Here is a 25,022-nt window from a genome sequence, read left to right as displayed (position 1 = left end):
TTCATGAGTGAAAAGACAAAAAATGAATTGTCTTAATACAACAACAACAAAAACTTTGTGCAGCAGATGAACAGTATCGGAAATTCAAGTCTGTAACATATAGTTGAAGCAGTTGGGCATCAAATCAGATTCAATTCAATTCAGTTCAATTCAAGTTTATTAATGTAGTGCCAAATGACAACAAAAGTTACTTCAAGTAGCTTGACCACGTAATGTCCAGACTACAATATTGTGGAGAAAACCACAATAAAAAAAAGAAAAGAACGTGACAAACAAAGACATGTTAAAGATTTAGAGCAACAAATTATTAAAGTTAGTTTGGAAATAATGATAGAAGAGGAAAAAGTCAAAATAATTATTGGCAGTTATTAAAGTAGTATTAAAAATGCTTACACAGTAACGAATTCCTTACTAAATGAGTTTAGAGGCTGAGAAAGTGCTTTGGCACCTTTATGGTGCTTACAGGGAGTGCAGAATTATTAGGCAAATGAGTATTTTGTCCACATCATCCTCTTCAAGCATGTTGTCTTACTCCAAGCTGTATAGCCTCGAAAGCCTACTACCAATTAAGTATATTAGGTGATGTGCATCTCTGTAATGAGAAGGGGTGTGGTCTAATGACATCAACACCCTATATCAGGTGTGCATGATTATTAGGTAACGTCCTTTCCTTTGGCAAAATGGGTCAAAAGAAGGACTTGACAGGCTCAGAAAAGTCAAAAATAGTGAGATATCTTGCAGAGGGATGCAGCAGTCTCAAAATTGCAAAGCTTCTGAAGCGTGATCATCGAACAATCAAGCGTTTCATTCAAAATAGTCAACAGGGTCGCAAGAAGCGTGTGGAAAAACCAAGGCACCAAATAACTGCCCATGAACTGAGAAAAGTCAAGCGTGCAGCTGCCAAGATGCCACTTGCCACCAGTTTGGCCATATTTCAGAGCTGCAACATCACTGGAGTGCCCAAAAGCACAAGGTGTGCAATACTCAGAGACATGGCCAAGGTAAGAAAGGCTGAAAGACGACCACCACTGAACAAGACACACAAGCTGAAACGTCAAGACTGGGCCAAGAAATATCTCAAGACTGGTTTTTCTAAGGTTTTATGGACTGATGAAATGAGAGTGAGTCTTGATGGGCAAGAAAGGGTATAAAAGAAGAAAAACTAATGACATGGCCTCCTTGTTCACCTGATCTGAACCCCATTGAGAACCTGTGGTCCATCATCAAATGTGAGATTTACAAGGAGGGAAAACAGTACACCTCTCTGAACAGTGTCTGGGAGGCTGTGGTTGCTGCTGCACGCAATGTTGATGGTGAACAGATCAAAACACTGACAGAATCCATGGATGGCAGGCTTTTGAGTGTCCTTGCAAAGAAAGGTGGCTATATTGGTCGCTGATTTGTTTTTGTTTTGTTTTTGAATGTCAGAAATGTATATTTGTGAATGTGGAGATGTTATATTGGTTTCACTGGTAAAAATAGATAATTGAAATGGGTATATATTTGTTTTTGTTAAGTTGCCTAATAATTATGCACAGTAATAGTCACCTGCACACACAGATATCCCCCTAAAATAGCTAAAACTAAAAACAAACTAAAAACTACTTCCAAAAACATTCAGCTTTGATATTAATGAGTTTTTTGGGTTCATTGAGAACATGGTTGTTGTTCAATAATAAAATTATTCCTCAAAAATACAACTTGCCTAATAATTCTGCACTCCCTGTATTAAATCAGTCCTTATTTCCTACTGAGCACCAGTGTTGGTCAAGTTACTTGAAAAAAGTAATCCGTAACTAATTACTGATTACTCCCCCCAAAAAGTAATCCTGTTACTTTACTTAGTTGTTTTCAAAAGTAATTAATTACTTAGTTACTTAGTTAGTTTTTAAAAACACGATTTACAACCTGAAGAGGTGATAAAGCGATAGATCTTTCAGCCCAATTCTACTTTTTCTACATAATCCATCATACAAAATGTAATCAAATGGAAAAGTCTCTTTTTTTTAACTTGTTTTATCAGTTTTAATCTTTTAACTTTATGCATCAAGCAAAAATTTAATTATATGCAACATTCTCTGACTTGAATAAATCAGTTTAACATTTAAACCTATTTTCTGTCATGGTCTCCGTGCCTGCCCGGTCGGCCCCACAAGGCTACAATTGCTGTTTCTGTTCTCTCCCTCTCTGCCTGGGCGGAGCTCACTGTGGGCTCCCGCCCTTGGCCCACACACACACCTGACAACACTCACCCATCATCACCGGGAGCACTATTTGATAGTGATGGGATTTCCGGCTCTTTTTAGAGATCCGGCTCTTTCGGTTCGGCTCACTAAAAAGAGCCGGCTCTTTCGGCTCCGAACCGGCTCTTCAGGTTGTTTTGTTGCTTTAATTAATTTATTATTAACAATAATATAAAATTATGCACAAAAGGAATTACTAACGTAAAAACAAGTGGTTTTATTTATATATGTTTATATATAAATATATGCGGTGGCCCCTAGAGACAAAACACGTACAAACTCCAAAACACATTTCTAGCATGAACTGAACTTCCAAAGCAGAGCTACTAGATCACTTAAATTACACAATTGAAAGCATGTGTGTATTGTTTGTGTATTTATACACAGGCACTCATATATATATTCAAATAATTTAAAAAAAAGTTCATTTACCTGTTATTACCACACACCAAATCCGGTCGTTGGTACTTGCTGGCTTGTGTAGCCACAAGATAACAAAGGCTCAACACTGCGCCCAGCATCCTGGAGCACTTCTGTTGTCTTTTGTACGTGTTTTGAGTTTTTATGTGCTTCTGAGTTTTTATATGCTTCTGAGTTTTTATGTGCTTCGGAGTTTGTACGTGTTTTTACGTGTTTTGGAGTTTTTACGTGTTTTGGAGTTTGTACGTGTTTTTACGTGTTTTGGAGTTTGTACATGCTTCAGAGTTCGTACGTGATTTGAAGTTTGTATGTGCTTTGTCTCTAGGGGCCACCGTAAATATACTTTTATTTATTCACTCCACATAAAATGTAATAAATAAATCATATAATACAAAAATCAACTATTCACATTTCAAGTTTTAACTATTTAAATTTTCAGCTTTTTCCTTTTACAAATTTAAAGTGAAAAGAACACCTGCAAACCACAACACAATTAAATATAAATTATAATATGAAAACTAAAAGAACATGCATATTCTCTGTCATATGGACCTGCATGAATAAACTTTCTCAATCCTTTATCATCTGCAACCGAAAATAGTTGTGGATGATTACTATACCTTTCTAATGTTGTTGTCCCTGCCTCTCTTTCTCTCTCTCTGGCTCTGTTCCTGTGCTACTGAGTGTAACTACCGCCCCTCCCCCCTCTGCCCAGCGTAAAGCACAAGGCTCGCGTGCAGAGTGAAGCGGAAAAAAAGTGCGAGAGAGAGGCTGAGAGAAAGGAAAAAAAAAAACAAAAAAAACACGTGACGGCTCGCGATAAGGAGCCGGCTCGCGTCGTTCACGTCAAAGAACCGGCTCCAAGAGCCATTTCGTTCGCGAACGACCCATCACTACTATTTGAGGCTGGAACACAGATCCTCTCGTTGCTGGATGATTGTACCCCCAACGTTAGTGTTCTCACAGCTCTTGTGCTTCATATTTGTGATTAGTTGGTGACCTGCCTTCTCGTCTGCCTCAGATCTTCCCCCCGGACCTGCGACCTCCCTGCTGCGGGAACGCGTGTGAGTGTGAGCGAAGAAGACGTGAGCGAGTTACCCTGTGATTCCCCCGGAGTTTTGGATCCCTTCACTGTACATATATTGCACTGGCACTGTAAATAAACTACACCTTGGAGATACCTTACCGCTCTGCGTTTGAATCCCTGTACCAGATCGTGACATTTTCTGCACATTCCAGCACATAAAATAAAATATTTTTTGTGTTTACACTCTTTCAAATAGATGCAAGTAAAACACAGCAGAAAATAAATAAAGTCAAAGACTCAGCGGTCCTGTCGCTCTATTTTCACCTGTAAAGCAGGACTGGGGGGTAGGCGGAGGTTTACCCTGGTGCAGGTGTGCCGCGGTCAGTTGAAGAATCCGCGAGTTTCTCTGAGTTTCCCATTACGTTGTTGCGCACTCGGTGCTTGCTCGGAAGTTTAGGAGGTTTTTTTGCTGTAAAAAGTTTTCTTCCCACGCACGATGGATGCTAATGTTTTTTTCACTTTTTATGGAATCAAACTCAAAGTAAGGTCAGTACTTCCACACTTTAAACGCTGCACGCTCATACTCTCTCCCACAGATATATGATCCATTGTCGATCTGCACACAGCTGTTGTCACCAACTGCACACTTGCTTACGTCACTGTCATGAGACATTCTCATAAAAAAATCATGGTTTTAGTAACGCAGTAAGGCAGCGTTCCTACGGGAAAGTAACGGTAATCTAATTACCGATTTTGCAATAGTAATCCCTTACTTTACTCGTTACTTGAAAAAAGTAATCAGATTACAGTAACGCGTATCTCTGCTGAGCACTACGGTTTATTTTAATGTTACAGGTCACCATCTGCTTTCATATAGGCTTGAACATCTCACCAGTTTTAACCCACACATTTGAATGCCTTATTGCACTTTTTAATAAAAAAGCAGTATTATAGTATAGTATTATGTCTTGCATACATGACATAGTATTTGCCAATTTTAACTGCCATTCTCTCATATTGTGTACAATTGACCGTGATTTGCCTAATTTTTATATTGCTTTGTAAGAAATGTTTACAATTTAAGTGTGCTGAGGATGGGAATTTGCAGCGTAGGTCAGCCCTGCTGTACCACTGAAGTTTCGAGCGGACTGGTTGGAGCAAAGCTTAGCTTGGAGTTATTCGCGCATATTATAATACTGTACAATATAATTTTTAGTAAACGTTTTTTAATTACGTAAAAAATATGCATTTACTATTTTTAATTGGCGTTTTCAGCTTTTTATCCATCTGCAGGGGCGCCACCCACAGTATGGAAACGACTGCATTTAGCTAACTTTTAGCAAGGGAGGGATAATCGCTTGTGCCACAGTGGAAATGTGTGTCCAAAATGTCTCCACAATGCAGGTAAGTGTTGTCAAGCCTGCACGACGTTTCAGAGTTTATATTAAAAAAAGAAAAACAAACATTTAAGCTAACTCAGCGAATGAAAACGTGTCAATCATGATTTTCATCAGCCGTGGAAAGAGCCTGTGAAGGTAAGTATCACAAGTTTGTTTCTTTTGCCTAATTAATGGATGCTGACAAGTGTTTCCACCACACCAGATTTAAGCCACAGCTGCTGGTTTTCAGAACAACCGAATTAAGTGTTGGCCGGACGTTTTAGAGCAAGAAAAACACATGTATTAGTTAATTACCTGGTACCCTTATGTATGTATTTATTGTTTCGCATGTTAGTCTGCTGACAAAAATAATAATAATTTAAAAAAAAAACACAAAAGACTGTTTTCTTTTAGTGCTATTTCTGACAGTTTGATAGAAAAAGTCTCTTATGCTGGAGTACATGAACACAGTTTTAAACAAATCACATTAAGCTAGCCCTTTATCGCAGCAATTATTTTGATATTTGAAGTTGTAAACACAGGTGTCTAACGAGACAAATCTTTAATTTATAGGCAAGGAGGCACACAGTGGTGTTAACAATGAAGTGGGAGCAGACGAATCATGAGAATTTAAACAATTCACGAAACAGGGAACAAAATAAAAATCTGGAAAGCTTTACTGGAGAAAAGCAAAAGGCAGTGATTGGCTAATAGGAGACAGATGTGGAAGGCCACGCAGGTGAGACTAATCGGGGTGGGGGCATATAATCACAAAAGAGGGGTAAGATTAACAGGGCTGTGGAAGAGTTATAAAGTAAATCAGTCTCCCTCCGCTCCTGTGCTCTCTTCATCTGGCTCTGCTGTTTTAAGAACCTCTGTCATCAGGCTCCCCTTGGAAGCTTCCTTCAGAGTGTCATGTTTTTTTTTGTTTTTTTTTTAAACGAACTGCTGAAAAACAATTACACCGTTTCTGACGTGTCTCTCCGTTTGTGATGAAAGTATTTTTTTTCACAGCTTTGTAGAAAGAATAGCCAAACATAGTGCTTTCCTACTGTTTCTAAATCTGACCATTATTTTTTAAATTACATTCCGAGGTAAAAATGTGTTGGGTTTTAGATTTAATATATTTATTTGAATATAAATATACTAAAATGTTCTAAAGAGATTTTCAAACATTTTTTAAGATCTTTAATCAGCTGCAGCTTGATGCAATACTTCTTCTCACCACCAGGGATCAGTATAGCCTAGCATTAGATAGCTGCACACGGTAGACTCAGAGATTGCAGATATACATTATTGCCAGAGCTCAAATACAGAATAACTAATGTGCAAAACTGTTTGTGTGACAAGCTTTATGAAGCTCTCTCTAGAAGATGATTTATGATGTCACTAATCTCTTGTAATCTATCATCTGCTCTGTGTGAGAGTTGTGGCTCAGATAGAAAGGTCGTGCCCTTCGTGCTCTGTGCCTTCTGGGCCATGGCGCTTCTTTAAGCCTGGTGCGCTGCAGAACAATATCGGAATAAAGAAATTATTTGGTACCAGACTTGACTTTCCTTTCCATTGCATAATGATAATCTGCAACACAGAGCAGTTAATAGTACTGTAGCAACATGCAGGGTGTTGACATCACAATTAACATGATTTTGGACACGTGGTGCAAAGCAAACATGCAATTTCGGATGCTCGCAGGGTCAGAATTGTCTGGTATTGAGAAAAGTCAAGCTACTCACAAGGCTTCCGCAGTTAAATTAGATTACTTTAGATGAAAAATGAAAGTGGGCTGAGACAAGGTAGAGAAAGGAAAGGATGCAAAGTGTGTTATGACTGTGAATCGGTCAGTGTTGGCTTGGAAATCGGGGAGAACTTAGAGGCAAGGCTGGGAACAGTGCCTGTGGGAGTTGAAGAGAAAGAATGGTTGGTGGAGGATAAGAGAGATCTGCATCCAATTTTAGGATGAAAGATAGGCTTGTGTGTGTGTGTGTGTGTCTGTGTTTGCATGTTTGAGAGAGTGAGTGAATGCCAAAAAGAGAGAGCCTGGGCATGCTGAGATAAGCACTGGTCGTTGGGCGGTTGTTGTTTTCAGGGCATATGAGCACATTATGGTTATGTTTAATTGTTGTGTAGTGATACGGGGCTGCAAACAGCTCTTTCTGAAATGTCGACCCACAATGGCGCCATTCTCGATAAGAGTCTTCCCGTGTCTCAGTCTCTCTCTCCCTCCATCTGCTGCTTCTCCTCTGCATCCCACAAGCTCTTTTTTTCTCCAGGAATTGAGTTTGTTTTTTCTGATGTTGTTTACTTGTTATTTTTAAGCGTAGTCACAAATGTTTATCTTATCATCTTTATTCTGGGAATAGTACATGTTCATGATCTCTTGCGGCGGTGCTGCAGTCACTGCTGACAGGTCCACTTCATTGCGTAAATCCTGTGCTGAGACTATTTTGGACAGTATTCCAGTGCTCTTGTTTTGCTGTGAGCAGGCACAAAACACTCAAAGTCATTTGCTCTGAATTGGATGTGCTGTGCTGAGCCAAAAAAAACAAAGCAAATTGTCCTGCTTGTTGTCCTGACCTGTTGCACCATCTCTGGTGTGGGTTCTTCCAACTGTGGGTTCTTCCACTGGAAACTGCTGTTTGGTCTCTGATTTGGTCAGTCTGAGACAGAGTTAGCTGAGCTCGAAGGGAATATATATATATATATATATATATATATATATATTAGAGATGGACCGATCCGATATTACGTATCGGTCCGATACTGACCTAAATTACTGGATCGGATATCGGAGAAAAATAAAAAATGTAATCCGATCCATTAAATATCACGAAAGCACCTCACAAAACTTGCAACACGCCGTAACTCACCTCAGAACGTTAGCACGTCGGAGCAGTATGCATCACGTGATAGAGCGGCTGTGGCATGCGGGACCTGTGGTGGTCTGGATAGCATGTGGAGCTTCGCTAGCAACCCGGCATTTCATCTCCGACAAAGTTATCCCGAGAGAAGTAAAGCAAGTTTGTAAGTCCATCTCTGAATGTTTGTAAAGCATTCCTGCGTTAAGCTTAACGAGCGACTGCCTCTCCTGCTGCTACTTCGATCATGAAACTGCTTAACGATCAGCTGATCGGCTTTTCTGTCGGGAGTACGTCTCTCTTGTTTGTTTTTGGCCCACTTTGCACCAGAAAGAGGAAACCAGCGGCTGAACAACAGCAGCACGTTTAAGCTTGATCAGCTGTTGTTAGAATGTATTTAATATTACTTTCTACACCAGGATCTTTTTCTACGTAGCTGACGGCTGGTAACTGTGCAGGGGCGGATCTAGCAAAGTTTAGCCAGGGGGGCCGATAGGGCATTAACAGGGAAAAGGGGGCACAAAGACATACTTTTCTTTCTTATTCTCATTTAAAATGTCGAGCTTTTAATAAATAATTATCCGACACCCAAAGTTTTAATTTGATGCAAAATGAATAGAAGTCCATTACTGTATATAGTAACTATTAAGTCTAATATATATATACCCTAGTAAGCTATAGTACTTTTTCCTTTGGGAAGGTACCATCTGTGCAGTCTGCAATTTTGTTGAAGAAAGATGTTGAATCTATTTAATATTTCTTGAAAAATAATTGATTTCTGTGCATTTTTTTTCACACTGCATCAAATTAAGGTTGATTACGTCGATTAAGCATCATGAGGTGGAGCGTGAGGGGTGGTTCCCTATTTTTTATTTATTTATTTTTGTTGTTGCTGGGAGTTGGAACCCTATTAGTTAGGTTGCTTAATATTTATGCTAAGTACTCTTTAAAATACCAGAATAGGGAGGATGGTGTAGGTTTAAGTTTATTAGATTGATCAGTATTGCTGAACTATGAAATTTTTTTTTTTGCATACAGGTATAACAGAATAGCTTTAGTGTAGTTGTTGTTTTAAACTTGAGTATGAACTTATACAAAATGCAGCAAGATATTTAAAAAACAGTTTTGTTGATTAAAAAACACTATATCGGATTCATATCGGTATCGGCAGATATCCAAATTTATGATATTGGTATCGGACATAAAAAAGTGGTATCGTGCCATCTCTAATAAATATATATATATATATATATATATATATATATATATATATATCCAGAAATCCTACCAGTGGCTGGACAAAGCTGGACTGAAAGACAGCACAGAGGCACTAATCATGGCAGCACAAGAACAAGCTCTGAGCACAAGATCCATAGAGGCTGGGGTCTATCACACCAGGCAAGACCCCAGGTGCAGGCTGTGTAAAGATGCCACAGAGACAATCCAGCACATAACAGCAGGGTGCAAGATGCTAGCAGGCAAGGCATACATGGAAAGCTATAACCAAGTGGCCGGCATAGTGTACAGGAACATCTGTGCCGAGTATAACCTGGAAGTCCCGAGGTCAAAATGGGAGATGCCCCCAAGGGTGGTGGAGAATGACCGAGCTAAGATCCTGTGGGACTTCCAGATACAGATGGACAAAATGGTGGTGGCTAACCAACCAGACATAGTGGTGGTAGAAAAACAGAAGAAGACGGCCGTAGTGATCGATGTAGCGGTTCCGAATGACAGCAATATCAGGAAGAAGGAACACGAGAAGCTGGAGAAATACCAAGGGCTCAGAGAAGAGCTCGAGAGGATGTGGAGGGTGAAGGTAACGGTGGTCCCCGTGGTAATCGGAGCACTAGGTGCTGTGACTCCCAAGCTAGGCGAGTGGCTCCAGCAGATCCCGGGAACAACATCGGAGATCTCTGTCCAGAAGAGCGCAGTCCTGGGAACAGCTAAGATACTGCGCAGGACCCTCAAGCTCCCAGGCCTCTGGTAGAGGACCCGAGCTTGAAGGATAAACCGCCCGCAGGGGCGTGCTGGGTGTTATATATATATATATATATATATATATATATATATATATATATATTGCTGTTTTATGGGCAGAATCATGTTTTTTCTATCCAGGTATGCATTGCCAGTGTGTTTGGGATAATTGTCACGTTAGAACATGAATCTTTTGCCAATCAGACACTTTCCAGATGGTACTGCATGCTGAATCAAAAATCTGATGGTACTTTACTGCACTCCATCAATTTTGACAAGATTCCCAACACCACCGACTTAAATGTAGCCCCAAACCATGACACATGACCGTGTTTTACAAATAGTTGTAGACACTCGCTGTTGTGCCTTTCTCCTCATCTCCTACATACATGTTAATTTGGCCAAAAATGTAAAATTTGGATTCTTCGCTCTATTAGTCCTCTTGCCACTGATTTTCAGTTTAGTTCGTGCGTAATTTGTCAGATCTCAGACTTTTCCCCTGTTTTTCTTCCTTAAGAATAGCTTCTTGACAGCCACCCTTTGCACTGAGACCATTTCTGATAAGAGTTTGACAAACAGAAGATGGATCAGCTGAAAGGCCAGATGCATTTTTCAGATCCCGTTACCTATTTCTTAAAGAGGTACTGTTCATCTGTTGTAGATATTTTTTTTTATTCCTGCTATTTTATTTGTCCTCCACATGTCCATTTTCCTCAGATTTTTTTGAGGACACACTGCACAGTCTATTGTTTTTGGCTAATAGCTCTTTGTGATTCAACTTTTTGGTGTATAAACACTGTTTTATGCCTGTCAAATTGTGTTTTCTTTGGCATTTTTTGTAGATTTAAGAAAAGGGAAAGTTGTCGCATCCTGTATGTGTAGACACAACATCAGTTCATCCCCAGAGTAAATTTTTTTGTTTAATGCTCGAATGATTCATAGGTCAGTGTTGTGTGGCTTTCCAACAAACAAAAAAATTCCTTTGGAAACTGAAACTGGGTGAAAAAGCAGCCGGTGTCCAAAGAAAAAGACCTTCAGAAACCATTGCTCAAGACCACTTTAAAAATGACAGGAAACTCTGGCTACTGGGAAGAAAAATAACAAGAAAGAAATGGTGGCCCGAAGATTTTTTTTACTTTACATAAAAACACATATCTTAAAAAATTGCTTTTATCTACTTTGTGAGACAAAATATCATTAATGTTCAGCAAATCAGTTTTCTTTGTGTTTTAATTTTCTTTCTGTCCACTCAACATAAAAATAAATGTAAAAAATAGCTGGTTTGGTTTCTGAGAAAAGTTTCCAGACTTTTCGAACTCTCAGCTGAAAGTCTATTGTAGAGGTGACCCCCACTGTGTCACACAAACACTCCCTCACAGACTGTTTACCATCACAATGCTGACACTGGCACTTTCCCTCGCTGTCAGCAGGACTCATAGTTATGTATTTTTATTGTAATTACATGGCAGTCTTTTTATATTTCCAAAATGCCCTTGTTTTCCCCCACTGGCTCTTTTCATCCACGACCGCAGATCAAACTGAGCTACTGCCAACACTTTGCTTCCCCGAGCCGCTGAGAAAAAAACAAAAAACACCAGTAAACAAAAGATAAAACACCGAAATGAAAGCTGGCGAGGGAGTAACATCAACACAATGAGAGGGACTGTTGGTAGGAGAGGGGGGGTGCTGTCTAATTCTGGCTGGTGTTGGAATTTTATGATTATAGACGAGGAACGCGTGTGAGAGCGTGTGCATCTGCTATGTTGTCAGATATGCATGAATTTTATATATAAAGTTCTGACTTTACTTGGAATTAATTTACTTTGTGATGACAGACGTGGTAGGGAAAATGAAAAGCAATGACAGGTGTACTCTGGTGTTGTTGGTTTCATCTTTTCTGTTGGACTTGTTGACAGTTATAAGATGTGGCCTGGTTGTACTTTACGGGTTAAATATGTTCGTACCATTCTTCGCTGCCTCGTGTGATGAGGGAGTCTGCCTTCCAAGACGCTGTCTCCCTCTGATTAAAATGTTTACACTGGTCTCATTAGACTGATAACACTCTGTGCCATACTAATGAGTCTCGCAACATCGGTGTGTGTGTTTGTGTGCTCATGATTGTGCAGTTTGCTTTTGTATGTGCGGGAAAAAAATCTATTTTTGCACTTTTAAATTAAAATTGATTTGAGTTTCATGAATTAGGGTAAGATTGATATAGAAGAGGTGTTATCAGTGTTGTTACCTCTTAACTGATTGCGGTTGATCAGAGTAAACGTGACGTGTACAACGATGGGTGTTTGTATGGGAAATTTAATTGCTCAACCCTTAGGACACTGTTGCCATTTACTATAGGTTTAGCATCTTCCATAGTACCACAGACATCAGCACATAATTAACAGGAAAATAGTGCATGTTATTCAGTATCTCCAAACTCCAATTCTCTGGATTCCTTCAAAAACAACAGAGTGTATGTCATGTAATGTACCACTAGATGGCATCCCGAGAGAAGCCTTTGTAATCTCAGCGTCACTGTTTTGTTTGTAGTGTAGGCTACAAGAGGGATGTTATAAAATAGCGCTCATCTCCATAGGCGTATTTTTTATTTGTTCTTAAAACTGCTCGATTTGCTGTAGGCCTTTTCTGCCACTTTAATATATGATTGTAATATTGCCTTTATGTTCCTTTGCGTCTAGTGCAGCATTTTTTTGGATCTATCAAAGCACAAACACTTGGGAGTTTTTTTTGTTTGTTATTTGCTTGCATTATTATAATGAGAAGTCTTTTGCACAGATTTTGGCAGTTCAAACGTCTACATCTCCATCTGGAGAGTTAAGTGATAGAGATGAAGGAACTTGGCATTTTCACAGTAGATGTTTGCTGTTATTGACTGTTAAAGAAAAAGAAGGAAGCGATTCTATTTTTTTAACTAAAAGTTTTGTTTTCTGTGATTATCTGCGCTTCCAGAGACGGACAATTTTGCGAAACAACTGCTGTTTATCAGCTCTCTACATTTGCGTGGAGGGGCTCCATCTACTCTAACCAACGAGGCTCTGACAATTATTGCATTTGGCTTTCAGGATTGTAATAAAGCGGGATTTTTAATGTTTTTCTGTGATATACAAGCCCTTGAATGGAGGTTTCTTCATAGTGATAAATACAGCATTCTCTGTGGCGAGGTGAGATGATGAGAACTCTGCGTATTTCTCTATATGTGTGTGTACATATGTGTGTTTTTAATGTTGCACACCTGCTGCATGACTGATTAAGAGACAAGCAGTGGGAGCAGTCAGCTGTATGTACCTATGGATAAAGGCTGCATGTGGAACAAGAAGGTTTCATCACACCAGGTCAGATCACCTTGCACATACTTAGACAGTCCCCTTTCCTATTCCTGTCTATAAACTGCAGGTCAGCAGCTTCTTTTTCCTCTCAATCTGTCTCTATCCTTTCTGCTAGTTACTTACATACATCATTCCCATCATACCTCTCGCTCTCTCTTCCCTTCAGCTCAATCGCACCGTACTGGCTCTCTTTTCTTAGCAAACCTTTCTCTCATCCATTATTGAGACTTGTTTTTTTTCCTTGGGTCTCAGAATAAAGAAGGGGAACAGATCTTTTGAATTTTTAATGCCCGGTATAAAAAATGTATCATCTGAGCGATACGAACTGGTAAACTTTTAGCAGGACACAACACGCCAAGTCACGAGATGATGCTAGACCGAAGAAGAACATCATGGAGTGAAATCCCGTTTTCAACAGAAATCGCAAAAAAATCCCCCGAAAAAATCTTTCGACAGTTAAATGGGAGTCCACTCAAGAAGAAACAGCTAGTGACTGTGACTGTGGATGTCACCTTTGAGGAAAGGGGGCAACTTGTAGTGAAGCCGGGTGAAATAACTCCTAGTGACGCAAAGTGGGTGCGTCCTGAGTTAAATTTGTCCCAACTTCAATGTAGGGGATTGGAGTGACTAACAAGACACTGCAATGGGATGCTGTTGTTTGACACATTATGGGGTGCTAAATACATTTCAGAGTTACCTACACAATCAGAACCGGAAATTTACGTTCCGACTGTTGGATTAATATTTATCAGCAAATTTCAACCATGTCCACGCTAGGTGGGAAAAATTTTATTCAACCCCCACATTTAGATATATTTTTTTCTGTGGAGCTCTGAAAAACAGAGCTTTTTGTCTTTGCATGCAGTGCAAATTGTGTCCTTCCTTTGGATTCATTAGGTTATTTAATGAAACACTAAAACCTGGTATTTGATCTGTAGAAAAACAGTTTTACTATGTCTCTAAAAGGCATTTTCTACCACCAGAAAGCTCTCCAAGTGGCAGAAAAGAAACATGGCAAACTTCAGATTGTCACACTTAGTGGAACAGGTCTGTCATCAACATACTCTTAAGTAGAGATATCTGTGTAAACCTAAAGGCACAGGATGTCATTTCCACAGCTGGAAGTGTGTCTATCAGTTTGATGTTTATATTTGCGTCCATAAAACATCTTAAGCCTGGATTATCGTCTGTTGGACAGCTGCAGACCTGCTGTAGTCACTGCAGTGAGGTCACAAAAACTAGGCAGGCATGTGGACAGCTGGAGTTCAAAAAGTCTGGGAACGTCTTCTGATGAAATTTACCTTACTGGGATCCAAGCGGGCCCTCGTGTTCTGGCGTTAGAATGTGTTGTACCATGTTTCTCTCCTGTCATCACTCCCAGCACCCACTCTCACCTCTTCTCTCACCAAATCAAATATCAACCAAGTCGAGTTCAGCTCTATGAAATGGCGACAGTCTTTGTTAAGAGACACACATACCTGCGACTGAGTAACTCATACAAGTTCATGCCTTGCTGGTTGGCTCCAGGAAGACAGGAAAGCGAGAGGAGAGTGGGAGTAAGTATGATTAGGAAAAACAATTGAACAATCATGGGATTATATATGTTAAGGTGTTGTCCTGCTTGCACTCCATCTTGGCTGTTTGCTACTAACAACTAGAGAAGTGGATTTATGGTTTGGCAAAATGCAGAAAATCCTGAACATATTTTCATGATGTCTGCATGCGGTGCATCACTCATTGCAGTTTGACAGCCAATAGACAAGCAACCCGAGGCAAAGAAAAGAGAGCATGTAATGCATTCTATAGCTGCAGCACAGCGAGCTTAGTGAAAGATATATGTTGCCAGTGTGGAACCAGTTGGGTAAACTGCTCTCATTTGGTTATCCAGATCATAAATTTGAGTCCATGGATGAAGCGTCAGTGTGTCCTCCTCCATCCTTTTCCATACATATGTACATTGGAAAGCTCAAGGTGGGGGAAGAAGCACAAATAGGCCTACAGCCTGAGGGAGGGTCATATATTCTCACCATGGAGCCTGGAGCATGTCATCTATATTTATGCTCTCATTGAGCTTATTGTGTTTACAGATTGGCCACATCTTTTTGTTGTTTATAAATCCACCCTGGGCAAATTGATGTAATATACATTACTGTAATCTCAAATGTGAAGTTAATGCCTTATGCGTGTGTGTGTGTGTAATGTATATGCAACAGTTTACATGTGAGTGTGTGATCAGTAACGATTCCCACAGTGACATCCTGTCTGTTCTGCATTGGTGGCACTTATGAAGAATGCTATATGCTTGTTATTTGGTCCTCTAATGTTGGTTGCTTTGCAGTCTCTAGTTGCCTTGCACAGCTTATCGCTGACTACCATCCATCCATCCATCAAGCCCAGCGAGGTAGTCTAGAGGACAGGGGCAGGGAGGGGTCCATTGCTCTAGTTTCAGGACTCAAACTGAAGGCAGTTTCCGCCACAGGCCTTGGCTGGTTATGACAGTCAAGAGGATCCATTAAGGGACCGACCCTCATCTATAACAGTGTCTCTGTGTAAACCCCATTTAGCCAGAGGCAGCAGAACTGAAGGACATTAGGATTGTGGTGTACAGTGTGGTTCACAAGCTAACTAATGGACAAACAATGATCAATCAAGACGAGTAATAGAAAAATCACTCGTGTCTTTCAGCTACACACCTTATCTATAAAAATAATTAATAGTTTACCAGGCTGTAAAAGAGATTTCTTCTTTTTGTAGTTCAAAAAAAACCCAAAACGTGCTGCAGTAAGGTCTCGTGCTGAATACAGTGTAGAAAGCAGGTGTTTCATATGTGGATATCTGTACACACACAATATGCAGAATGTATAGCCTGCGGCAATGGACAGAAATAGAACCAGCAGCCTGGCAATGAAGTGTCAAGAGACAAGGAGCAAGAGGTTCAAATGAAGAGGAGGAGGAGCAGTATAGGCCCAGAAAATGAAAGAGGGACTGAACCACTGAGATTCCTTTATAACAACAGGGGGGAACCAGAGAACATCCATAATCCTATCTGACAAAGGTGAATGTCTTCTGTCTTCATTTTAGCGCCATTTCGTTCCTTCTCCCATGGCAATGAAGTTCTAATAAGGAATTGATTTTTGGCAGGCAGTTAAAAGGGTGACCTCCTGACCCCATTGCTCACTGTGGGTGTGGCAGGAGATGGTCCTCATCCACCGAGAATCGATGCGGCGTACCTCATAACCACCCTCGGCCGATTTCAGAGGCGCAAATGTGTCATCAGTGTGTCATCGAGCATACATCTTTGCTGGAGGCGACGGAACCTTCCCCACCTGCCCGCCCCATTCGGATGAGAGGGCGGAGAGTGGCATTTCTCCCAATTCTGTGAAATGGTGCAGAAAACGGGAAACAGGGACACGCCCCCCACTGTCTGTCAGTGCTGAATCTGAGGAGCTGACCTCCTGCGAAACTTCATTGAGATGCCCTCATCTATCTGTCAGTGAATAGGAAAGGAGGTGAAGAAAGGGGGGGGGGTGGTATCGGAGCCAGCAACCAATCTCCCCTCCCTTCTCAGATGCATAATTCAGTATTTCTCTCACAACAGCCTGAGCTTCGAAGGGCTCAGCTCCCCCAGCCATGTGGCCAGCAGTCTGCTAATATGAAAGAAGCTCAGAACCCACTCTGTTGTTCCTTCAGGCTTTCTGGGTGTACACACTCTCAGTCATACTTGTATGATTTATTCAGCTTGTTCATCCATGGCTTGAGACTCAGACCTCAGTGGACAAGTTGGGAAACATTTTTTTTTTTTTGTCCTTGGCAGAGGAAGTGTGTCGGCTTCACCGCGGGTTGCCTGAGTGACACTGGAGTAGCTTAACCTCCCACTGGTGGTTAGTTTTACTGCTCATTCTGAGAGGCCTGCTGCTGAGCCAGTGTGCAGCAACACTGCCTTGGCCTCAATAAGCAACCAAGGAAAGAAGCAGGGAGGACAAGAACACAGAGTGGTGCTTCCTGTTCCTCCACATCCATCCAATTTGAAATCCCTTCTTTGATGTTCAGTAAAAATAAATGAACCTTTGCTACTTTAAACTCACCTCTTTTTGTGTACAACCTTGAAACTTGCAGGTTGTATCCAGCATGTCATTCAGAATGTGACCCAAAATTTCCCACATGTGAGAAATTTTCAGACTGGGGCGGTTTGTCGGCTGTGGTAAGGAGGCCAGTTTTTATCGAGTGAGTTCTGCAGCAGGGGAATAATGTTGGATGAGACCCAAAACTCTACACAGAGTGCCTCCACACGGAGCCACTGGACTTTTTTTTAAAATCTCCTTGAAGGGGTATATTACTGAAACCTGGCACCACCAAAGCGATGAAACTGAAACGGTATGGATAAGTTTGTCTGCTTCCACACTGCAGTGGCTTGGACGAACGCTTGCCAAGTACCAGAGGTGAATTTCTAGGACAAGGGTCAATAACCACTCTACAGTTATTGGGAGGTGGAACATTTGTATTTTAGAAAAATACAAATACAAAAATACAATATTTTTGTATTGTATACAAATACAATACACACTCACACGTGACTCAGCTAAAACAGTTTAGTCACGTGTGAGTGTGTATTGTATTTGTATAAAATTTATAAAATTTATAATTATTGTGAAAATTTTGCAGTTGATCAGTCTACTAAATGAAAAAAATGAATTCAGATCTGGGCCAAGGCATCCCTGAGCACCTGGACAGTCGAAGGTGCAACATGGTGTCCCAGAGATGCTTTGTTAGCTTTAGCGTGGGGGGCCAGGCTGTGGTATAAATCCTTTTCACAGGTGAACTACCTGTGTGACCTCTCAGGTATCACCTCCTGCTACCAGTGACACTGACCCTGGCCAAATGTTATAATGTTATAATAAACCCAGAAAAGAAAAAAAATGTCAGTGGCCTCCACCTGTTTGTGGGGGCTGTCTCATAGTTGCCCCCCTCCTGCACCTGTTGTTAATTTCATTAACATAACTATAGCTAACTAACAATATCCTCTGCCTCTACGGGTGATCGTGGCTCAAGAGTTGGCAGTTCGTCTGGTAATCGGAAGGTTGCCGGTTCGAGCCCCGGCTCTGACAGTCTCGGTCGTTGTGTCCTTGGGCAAGACACTTCACCTACCGCCTACTGGTGTTGGCCAGAGGGGTCGATGGCGCGATATGGCGTCCTCGCTTCTGTCAGTTTGCCCCAGGGCAGCTGTGGCTACAACTAAAAACACATCTTTTTAAAACTGCCTTTTGCTAACTTTGTTTGTATTTTGTCTTTTTAATCTGTTATATCTTGTAAAGCACTTTGTGATCTCTATCTAGAAATGTGCTATATAAATAAAATTTTACTTACTTACTTACAACTGTAGCTGCCTCCACCAGTGTGTGAATGAATAGTGGAATTGTAAAGTGCTTTGAGGGTCTCGAAAAGCGCTATAAAAATGCAATCCATTATTATTCTGCTGTTTCACTGCCTCGATGCTATACTCTGATAAAAAAAAAAAATTTTGTAATGTAATTTTTTCAGCAGTCTATGTCTTTTTAAATATGTGTGAAAGTCTACAGAATATATTAGATTTGTTTTGGGGTTAAATAATCTTAGCTGCTTACACAATTTGGCTCCTAAGTAGTGATTTGTCTCTTCCTGTGTGTGGGCTGACCTTTAACCTCTCATTATGTGGTTGCTTCCCTTGTGCATATGAGGTATTACTTCTGTTTCTGTTGGGGCCTCGCTGATAATTATGTGGACAGATTTCTGGTTCTTATCTCTTTTAAAGAGAAAATAGTCTCTTCACTTGAGCGCTACCATAGTGTGTTTGTGTTTTGCTTCCGACTCTGAGGACGGGGATGATTCTTAAATTTTCATTCTAACCTCACCTCCACATGACGCTCCAGGTCGAACGTCCAGCCGTGACGTCAAGTGTAATAGCACGCTGTAATGGTTTTGTAAATAGCTTGGTTGTAAATGATGGCGAGCAAAGGGGCAGTTTGGGGTGAGTTAGTCTGGTTTGGCCCTGTGACAGCACCGCGCAGTCTCATGAGCGTAATCTATCCGCCTCTGCAGATGATGAGATCGCTTTTCCCAATTCATGATTGGAAATGCGGTTTAATTGCACGGAAAGTTTCCATCCCGGTCCAAGCAAATGGGTTTGATCTCACTCATCGTTGTTTGAGCACTTCATATCTCTCTGTCTCTGGTGCTCTGTGTTGATCTTCTCTCTAATAGAGAGGAGTGTAGCTTGGGGAGCAGGTTAATTATGGAGGAGCTCATTATTCATGTTTAATTATTGTAACTAGATTTTTAGATGATTAAAATGCTTCCTCTTTTTTTTCATTGTCTAAAGTGGAATTAGTCATTTGTTTTGGTTTTGTTGTTGTTTTTTAACCTGTTTTCTGAGCACTTGACACGTTGTTATTCCACTTGTGCAAAATATTTCATTAAATCTCTTCTGTGTAATATTCAGGGACTGTAAAGCATATCAAATAAATGTTTCATTCAAATTATATTAAGATATAAAATATTCAATATCTAAAGGTACTTCATAGGCCTATCCGTAGATGGACCTGCTGCCACCCACTGTAGCTTATGCAAAGTCTTTACCCTGCATCGGCTGTCACTGAGCTGCCAGGGTATAACTTGGCCATTAGCTGACAGCCATTAGCAACTTGTTTAATTGAACTCATTTACAGGCTGTGCTAATCTGCTGAGGTGACCTTGATTCTGCGTCTGCGTAATGTTTATGCCAGTGAAGCAGAGGGTGTCTCTTTCTGTATGCCATTATGAGCACAAATGCAGTTAGGCCCATGTTTGGCCATAAAAGTCTGCACTTCATTAGTCATAATTACCTTTGCTGTTGCCCAGAGAGGTGATGAGTTTTTGTGCTTGAGCTAAACTAATGCCAGGAGAGCAAAACTCATCAGCAGAGGTGCCGAGGGATTAGAGGGCTGAAATATCAGTTCTCATCTCTTTCTCATTCTGTCTCTTCCATTTTTTTTCTTCTTTCACTGCTCACTGTATATCAGCCAAACCTCTGCCCATGAGCCAGAGCAGCTGTAAATCTCGGGCACTCGTGCAGGATATGTAGCAAGTGCGTGGTGGAGGAGAGGAATGAGGCTGATGGGGGAGCTTGTTGGAGTGATGGATTAATGAGGCATGACCTTGTCTTTGTGGGGTGTGTGGTTGTCTGTATGGAGGAAATAAATTTTATGGTTTTTGTAGCCTTTTTGTGGCAAACTATAGGTCCCTTTACCCAAGATTGTAGATGGTTTTGCCACCAGTTATTTGGAATTTGTTATGTTTTGACTTATCTCTTGTTTAAAGTAATGTACACTTAGGTTAGAATATTTATTAAGCCACAAGATGAGTCTGAGAGTGTATACCTCTGAAAAGACCATAACAAGCATGAACTGAATACCTGGTTCCAGAAGGATATCTGGGTTAGTTTGCTGTTTTTAACTGCAAAATGAATGTGTCCCATTTTTTTTCTTATTTCATTTTAATACAATTCTGTACAAAAGTCTCGAGCCATCTGTCATTTCTTTATTTTTTGTTTCCAAGGAGCCAGACTTTCTTGGACTTGTTTTTTAAAGTGGTCTTGGCTGCTTTTTTCACAAATTTTAATACCAGTCATTCTACTTCATGCTGACCCATGAATCATTTCAAACATTAAAAAAATGCACCTAACTCAAGAAAGGATTCAGTGTTTATTTTACACACATTATTTCCATTTATCGATGTTGAATCTACAAAATATGGCAACAATAACAGTTTGGCAGGCATAAAATAGTATTCTTTTGCACCAGTCAGGCGATTTTAGGAGACAAACCTGACATATCTCAGCATTTTGCACTGTGTCCTTAAAAATCGACAAGTAGAGGACAAAAAGAAGAAGTGACAGGCCTAAAAACTATCTACGGAAGATGAACAGTTTTTGAAAGTCATGTCTGTAAGAAATAGGAAAAATAGAAAAAAAAAAATCCCAACACCGGACAGAGATGTATCTGGCCCTTCAGCTGATTCCTCTGCTATTCACTGAAGCCTCATTGGATTTGGTGTCAATGGAAGGGCAGCCAATATTAAGGAAGGGAAAATTACACAAGAACTGGAAGTCAGTGGCAACAGAGTGAAAGACCCAAAAGTTTGGTTCAGTTTTTAGTGAGGGGTGCTCGTGTTGTGGATGTTGTCAAAATGTAATTATTGTAATTGAATTATGAACACAGAAAAGTGCTTTCACATTTTGATTCACCTGTCTGAAAAGTGCCTGATTGGCAACAGCTTTATTTTTCAGCATGACAATGACTTTATTGCATTATAAATCCAATATGCTGCATCTTTTTCCAATTTTCCTTACAAAACAAAGTGCATATGTTTGGAAAAAAATGGGCTTAAAGTTGAATTTTGCTTGTCTTGCAGGTTTACCCCAACCTACACCTTCAAACGATGGGCTAAGCCCCATCAATGGCAACACGTTCATTGAACTTTCTGAATAATTTTGCTAACAACCAGGAGACAAACTCAACCAATCACATATGATTTGTTGCAGAGGTAATAAATACCAGATTGGCCTAGGTTTGAAGATTAATCTTTACATACACTGTACAATAAAGCCAGTCTTTTGTTGACACAGTGACACAGTAACATGATGACATCGGCTTACCCAGCTAGTTACCAGAAACAGATACAGTGCAGTGACACACGGTGTAGGGAGGAATAGCTTTTTCCTGTCTCTGGGTCCAGTGAGTTGAAAGGGAGAACTTCCCTTAGGGCGTAAGCTAGAGTTTTAACATGTGATAGGGAGCGAGAATAAGGAAAGAATAAAGGAGAGAGTAGGAGCGAGTCTAAGCGAGTAACAGTGGAGGAGCGTAGGAGAGAAAGCTCGGAGAGAGGGCAATCATTGAGAAAAGGGCAACCACAGAGAAAATAGATTAGCTGAGGAACTGCAGCAACAACACTGGGAGCAGTGTGGAATGCCAGAAGTTAAAAAATTTTTAAAAAGAGATTTAAGATTTTTTTTTTTTTTAAATGAAAGCAACAGTGCTGTTTTTGTTTTATAAGATATAGGATCACTCAGAGCAGTGAGCCTGTGATTGGCAGACACATTTGTGATGGGGGACAGACAAAGAACGACAGCCCTGTGAGCACAGTCAATAGCCATTTAGAGGAGACGAAGTGAGAGATGACAGCTGAGCAGAAGGGTGTGAAGAGAGGAGGATAAATGAATGAGGGGAATGCTGGGAGGATGGGGAGAAGTGAGTGGGGGGAGGTCCTGTTGTATATTGTGGTAGGATGGGACCGTCTTGTGACCTCTGACCTGTAATTGGATCAGTGAGTGTGCGGAACACTGTGTTGAAGGACCTACAGTGGAGGATTCAATGGACCATTATATTTTGTGTAAATTGTGTGCATATCTGCATGGATGTGTTAATTGTAACGTACGCCTAAACCTCGCCGTTAATTACAGTCTCTAGCCATCATGATGATGGTGGAGCAGGTGTGCAAGAAGCACTTTTCTCTTTGTCATTGGTACAGCGTTGCACATAAACGATTGTCCTTGGTTGTTATGAGTAAACATCGAGTGCACAACATCATTCTAAAGCTGAATATAAAGTCAGGAAACAAAGGCCGCTGGTTTCCTTCTGTTTCCTGTCTTGCTTTGTAACATTTTGTCTTGTAAAATGCTCATGAATGCGTCATTATTATGAGAGGAAATGCATTCATTTGACTGTGTGCATGTGTGTGTGTTGTATTTGCAATTTGCATTTCTCTTCTTAAAACAGGGCCCCATCGTTGATTGACTCGAATCAACTCGCTCTCTGTGTATGTCTGCATTTGTTTGACTTGTTGATACCCCCAATGTGGGACCACCAGCTCCTGGTCTGCTGACCCATATAATTAAGGCCACAGGGGTTCCTCCTTCTATTCATAGTGACAAAGATGAAGGTCACATTATCATCTGTATCATCTGGCTCACTCTGTCCTCCTCTCCATACAAGGGATGTTCCTTGTGACTAATTTCATTATCAATTAAATGTTTGAGAAATGATTAAGACTATAATGTAATTACTTTTGTACAAGTATTGTGTGCATAGCCATTTCACTCTGTTAATTCCACCCTTTTGTTATCAAATCATATTTAAAATGCCTCTGAAATGTATGGAGCTGTCTGCTGTCTGTATCATTGCACATGTCATTTTGGCTTGGCGAGTGTGCTGCCACCAGCAGCCTTCTTTACTTGCAGGATAGTGTCCACACGGCTGTATTGAATGTGGGTGACAGATTGCTCTGGTTCAGTGGTTCTAGCCTGACACAGCCTAGACCCAAGCATTTCTTTTCTAGATCAAAATACTGCCAAACCACACAGGTTTTACAAGATGTCATCTGTCTTTCCACCTTGCTTGTTTAGAATATTTCATCACCGAGAGAAAGGGGAAGACATTGTTGTAAGTGACTGCATGACATCCCACAGCTCGTTTTGTGAAATCTGAGCAATTAGTCGAACAAATGAGTATTTCTGGTACCGACTAGTGAAGGGAGCTTAAGCTTCTAGTCGACTGATTGTTCACATCCCTGGTCCCTCTTCAGTTGTTGACAGTTGGAGTATGTGCACAGTTTAAAAGATATTGTGTCATGTCTGCCTCAGTACGTTTGGTTTAACCAATCCAAAGCAGGATGTTCATCCATCTGTGTGGGGTTTATACGCCAAAACAACCATCTATTGTGTCTCTCCAGCATCCACACCCACAGATCCACATGCCCACAGCCGCTACTTATATCTGTTTGTTTGCACAGTCAAGCACAATATGGATATGGCGACAAATTGGCTTAAATCAGTTAGGTTTAGCCTGCTGAGACACTACAGCATACTATGTGCTTCCCCTGACAGCCATGCCTTTCTCTAATTGGCATCATCCTACCTGCCACGAAGCCTGACATAAACTCTGGATTATAAAATGGAGCCAGGTGCATTTGTTACAGTAGATTTACACAAACAGATACAATGGTCTGACAACCTCTGGCGCTTTTGCCGGTTGATTGCCAGATTCTGGTGTCGTTGGGTACTGTCAGAGCTCATCCTGTGGAGGGGGGAAGAAAATGGAAAGCAGAGCCAGCACATCCATGTCTCTGGAGCCCTACGATAGGTGGGATGGATGGAGTTGAAGAGATGGATGCTGGGCAGCCAGTCTTTGTGCTTCTTCAGAATGAAACCTTGATCTGGGATATGGAAAGGAGGAGGAGGAAAAAGGAGGAGAGCTGGGAGGAGGAGGAGTGGGCTCCAAGAGGGGGTGCGAAGCTTCTGGTTTAAAATGAGATTTTCATTTATTTATTTATTTAGCTGAGCTCATAGCTCAAGGCTGTCTGCTTGCTTTTTGTTGTATGTTCTGTGGCCTCAGTGCCCCCTTCCCCCTCCTCCCGCCTTCTTCTGTGTTTCTAATGTGAGTGGATCTGCAAGTGCAAATATGTGTGTGTGTATGTGCGCTCATGCACATTTACACCTCTACTACTACTGCCAGTGTTTGTTTGACTGTGCATGTGTGCGAATGCTGTGTGAGTAAGACTTTTTTGCGTATCTCAACAGTGTTTACTGCTACATGCGACTGTTATCACTGCATATGTGTTTATTTGTAAGAAGTGAGAGTCTGTGCTGGCCGTCCAGGGATGAATGGTATCTTTTGGAATAGATCTGTTTTATTATGTGTGTGCCAGCCATGCTGTGCAGCTCTCACACACACAAGCAGAAGCAACTTATCCTAGCTGCTGAAGAGCGCAGT

At 40.9% G+C, this 25,022-nt stretch overlaps 1 protein-coding gene across 1 annotated transcript in view; it reads left to right on the top strand.

Moving 5' to 3' along the window:
- Positions 1–4,989: 4,989 nt before the first annotated feature.
- The window catches only part of reln (reelin), a 138,469-nt gene continuing 118,436 nt past the window's right edge, over positions 4,990–25,022 (top strand). The window contains exon 1 of the mRNA XM_082538977.1: positions 4,990–5,094. The gene's annotated coding sequence lies outside the window, so the exon portion shown is untranslated. The remainder of the gene's footprint in view (positions 5,095–25,022) is intronic.

Source organism: Aulonocara stuartgranti, assembly GCF_965226115.1.
Source record: "Aulonocara stuartgranti genome assembly, chromosome: 7".
NCBI classification, from domain to species: Eukaryota; Metazoa; Chordata; class Actinopteri; order Cichliformes; family Cichlidae; genus Aulonocara; species Aulonocara stuartgranti.
The sequence above is the reverse complement of the archived record's forward strand: the minus strand, read 5'-3'. Positions and strand labels throughout refer to the sequence as shown.